Source organism: Chionomys nivalis, chromosome X (assembly GCF_950005125.1).
Source record: "Chionomys nivalis chromosome X, mChiNiv1.1, whole genome shotgun sequence".
In the NCBI taxonomy this organism is placed as follows: Eukaryota; Metazoa; Chordata; class Mammalia; order Rodentia; family Cricetidae; genus Chionomys; species Chionomys nivalis.
Genome location: NC_080112.1, coordinates 33,812,818 through 33,817,327, shown reverse-complemented (window position 1 = coordinate 33,817,327; position 4,510 = coordinate 33,812,818).

Below are 4,510 nucleotides of genomic sequence, written 5' to 3'. Positions count from 1 at the left end.
GTAACTCTAACTAAGAGAAGCATCAAAAATGTGCTTATGTTTTAATTCATGAATACTTGACATGTTTGTCATTTACCTTTAATATTTCCTTCTGAACATACTGTTCCACCATGGTAGCAATGAGAAACCCTGGGAATGAGAACACAGGTAGCTAGCTAGGAGGCACTAAAAGAATTATTTTCTAGATATCTAATTTTATTTCCACTTACTAGGTATTGTTTCTGGACAGTGATCGTGATTTTTGGAAATCAGTTCTCTTCATAAAAGAACAGTTGAATTTGGGTTAGATGTGCAGCTCTGTAACTGTAACTACTCGGAATGTTGAGGATGCAGTGGATCCTGAACCGCATCGTGAGACCTGTTTCAAAATAAGAAGGAAGTCAAAGACTGAAAATATGTTGATAAAGGCTTTGCCAGGTGTGCATAAAGTCCTGGGTTTTCTCCTCTATAGCAGAAAGTGTCCCCTGCCCCAATGCTGCTGAGTGAATGAAAGCAGCTGGCTGTTTAATCTGTCTCCCTCTGCCTCCATTCTCTTATCTATATAATCTCTTAGGCTCAGATTGACTTTTCACTCTACCTTCTCCTTTTGCTTTATTTGTTTCTCTGTTTGTTTTGCAACATTGGAAATTGATAACCAGACCTGGTACATAGACCAACAAGAACTCTGCTACCAAACTTTATTGCAGCTGCTTTGTTCTCCTGTTGAGCCCCATTTGGCCTCAGCTTCTTAGCTTGACTCTATGTTGTTTATCACATTTTCCTGGCTCACCTTGGCATAAATTTAGGTCAAGCAAAAATGACTGTGTATTACTACACAAGCATATCTTGCTCCTCTGCTTCCCACTGTGTGCCTTCAAACCTCAGACCCAATGGAGGATGCACATCCCCGGATGTACCACCTCTTTTACTTTTCTCATGGCCCTGTTCACATTATGCCAGGCAGTATCTGTAAAAGCAAACATTTCTCTGTTCCATACAATTTCATAAACACATTAAGAACTGGTCCACATCTTCCCTTTTTTCTTCCATTAATGGCAAGGCTGCTTAGAGAACATCTGCTGCGTGGGAGCAGCATGACATAGTGAGTGGTTATGCTTCAGCCTTTGAAAACGAGGAAGCCGAAAGTTATACCTGCCATCTGCTTGCTGTGCCTACAACAGGCAAATTAACTAACCTCTTAGAGCCTCCATTTTTCCCCACTGTTAAAATAGAGACAACAATAGTGTATATAGTTGGATATCATTCTGAAAGAAAAGATGCTTATGGAACATTTGGCATATAGACTAGCAGAGAGTAAGCACCCATTAGGTGATTGCTATTATTATTAATGTATTTTTGAGATGAATGAATGAAAATTATGTATGGAAGGGCAAAAAGGATTAGTATTCTCACAGAAAAATATAAACTGTGTCTAATACATTGTGATGGTGGCTTGAGGTCTCTCTCTCTCTCTCTTACATTATTCATATAAGAATTTCCTTTGTACCTATGGTGTCATAGCAGAAACTATAGCAGTATGAAAAGTGACTATTAATGACTTTGGTTTCTGTAAATTTGGAAAAATAGCATTAAGGACAGGACTTCTGGTTACCTATAGCTAATTAAACAAGAAAGGAATTTATTAGCAAGAACGTGGAAAGGCCAGGGTTGGGCTGTAGTTCATGGAGTCTTCAGGAAAGTTCTCCAGTCTTCAGATTCATAAATGGTGGTGAACACAGATACAGCCAAAAAAAAAAAAGATCAAACTGCTGAGATCGCCCACCCACGGACTATGTGTCCCCAAGGCCACCCACTATCACATTAATGGGCTCTGTTTTCCCTAACACTGGCCTGCTGCAGCCTCCAGGTTTTCCATTCCTGTGTAACCACAGAGAATAATTTCTGAATGTCTGTATGTACTGTTCATTCTTTCGCATCCAGTCTAGCAAACCAGACTTGATCACACTGGATTCCATCTACTCTGAGGAAGGGAAAAGAATGACCTGATCCTTTAGGTTTGCAGTAAGGAATTAGGTCTTGTCTCCCACTTGCCTTGGGCTTAGTCCTTTATTAGGGGTGTTTAGATGATAGGTAACTCCTCACCGTTCACTAAAAAACACTTAGAAACAAGAAATCAGGAACAGAAACAAGATTCAGAAATGGTCCCTTGGAACTGAGGTGTAGTTTAGTGACAGAGTTCCTCTGTTCCATGCCCAGCACTGGGGTAGGATGCCTTTGAAGATTATCCCCCTGTGCAGCTGAGAGATGTCTTCTTCTGTAAATGTTTTCCATTCCAAATACATATGAAATAGCAACAAAAGAATCTTCATTATTTTTCATAGATGGAAATTTAAAGAAAATCCTCTTTCTCAGCAACATTTATCATGGCTAGTCAAGTAATTGTATGACATACTGACATTTATAAAAAGCGTGGTGAAGTGCTGGAAACAGTTTCTGTTGCCAGATACCTATTGGCAGGCTTAGAAGCAGGTCCCCTGGAGCCTGATGGACAGAGGCAAAGCCTCCCTTTTGAAAGGAGCAGCAGATGGTAGTCTTTGCCATCCCTGACAGGATAAAGCAGAAGGAATCCACGGGGCTCCCTCCATCTGGGAAAGAGTCTGTCTTCTAAGGCCAAGCAGTCAATGTGTTTGCATTCTTTACACTTTCTGCAGTGCCCTTTCAGAAGGACAACTTGTAGAAGGCTGGAAAAGTCCATCCAAAAGAACCACACCATTTCGTGGTGTTTCAGAGCAGATAGGCCAACCCCTGAGAACCCCCAAGCAAAAGATGGCAAGATGGAACAGTAAGAACCTCCTGCGAAAGTCACTAATTGTTTCTTAGAAAAATAAAGAGGTTGGTGACTGACAAACTCTGATACTTGCAAATGTTGGTGATCTTAGACTTTATTCTCCCTCTGAATCTGATCCACTCAATAAAGTCAGAAAATGCATTCATGACTGTTTCCATGGCTCTTACTTGGAGATAAGTCATTTCTGCTTGAAGATTATTCCCATTTTAAAGGTCCATTTCCCATTTGCTTGTTGAACATCTGCTTTCAAGACATTTAGCCAAATCCCTTTCCTTCAAGGTTCTGAACTTGTCATTTATTCTTAATCCTCGGAAGTAAATTCTGTGACTGGTCCAAGGTAAACAGGGCTTCACTTAGAGAGCAAAAGAAAAGAAAACCTCATTAAAAGGTTGAAACAAAGCTGAACAAATTTACATCCTCGAATAAAACACCAATAACTGTTTGAAGTAGTGCTTCTGTGAGGGAAACAAAACACAATTTGATTATCAATTTATTGATCATAAATAAATGATCAGATATAGCATAATATGATGCTTTTGACATCAGAAGTTGATTGGCTGGAGCTCTCAAGAGAAATTTTTCCTTAAGGTTTATGATATATTTGCATTTTAATAAACTATCTTAGAGTGCGTTTCATTTCCTTGGTTTAAGTTTTCATCAGTATTAATAAAATAAGTTATTCTGGGTCTGAATCTGCCTTACATTAGAAAAATTATACATGGTTCTTTGTATTGTCCTCAGTTTTTCAAAATTACAGATAATTTTGTCTTTAAGCATTTTTAACAGCAAGGTTTATGAAATGTTTCCCTTTTTGGTCCCAAAGCTCATAACAGGGCAGTATACAGCAGCAGGTGCTTAACCCCCACACATGGGTTACCTTTGCCGCTTTTCTGCTAAATGTGATCTGGTGAGTTGGCCTTACCTGTTAGTCACGCCCTCACATGTCTCAAGGAGTCATGGACCAAACGTTTTTGCCCTTTGTTTCTAAATCTATTACAAAGTTTTGCTCTAAATGATGTCAGTGAAGGCACTTATTAAAGTGCCAGAGAGAGGTGAATCACATTTATGCTGCTAAAAATCATTTAATGGATGAACAACTTGGAAAAAAAGAACTCTCACCACCCACGCACATCATGCTAAAACAGGGCAACGTTTTTTGCACTTGCTTTCCTGCTTAGCCTGAGAACGATTACTGATGTCCTTCTTTCTCTCCCTCACTATTTCAGCTTCGTCCTGGCCAGCTGCTGAATCGTTAAGCAGTATGCCGCCCTGTCTTTGTAGTTCCCAAACCATGTGTCTCTGTTGCCAACTGCACCGCACATCTTTACGGAAGTGACATGTTTGCAAAAGAATTAAAATCAGAATATTCATTTAGCCTCTTATTTTTTGTAAAAATACAAAAACAAAATGGGGAGGGAGGGAAAGAAAACTTCCGTGTTCTGTGCTGTTTTTCTCATGGTAAGATGCTCCATGGAAGGGAGCCCAGCAGTGGGCAGAGGCTGTGAGTCCACGATAACGAGCGCTTAACATTTCCGTGGTATTCCCATTTGCTGGTGCACTGCAGCGGCCACACGCCTGATTGATATATGCCTGCAATGGCACTTTTCCATTTGACTCTCTCTCTCTCTCTCTCTCTCTCTCTCTCTCTCTCTCTCTCTCTCTCTCTCTCTCTCTCTCTCTCTCTCTCTCTCTCTCCCTGGGTCGCTTAAACAACAGTCCTAA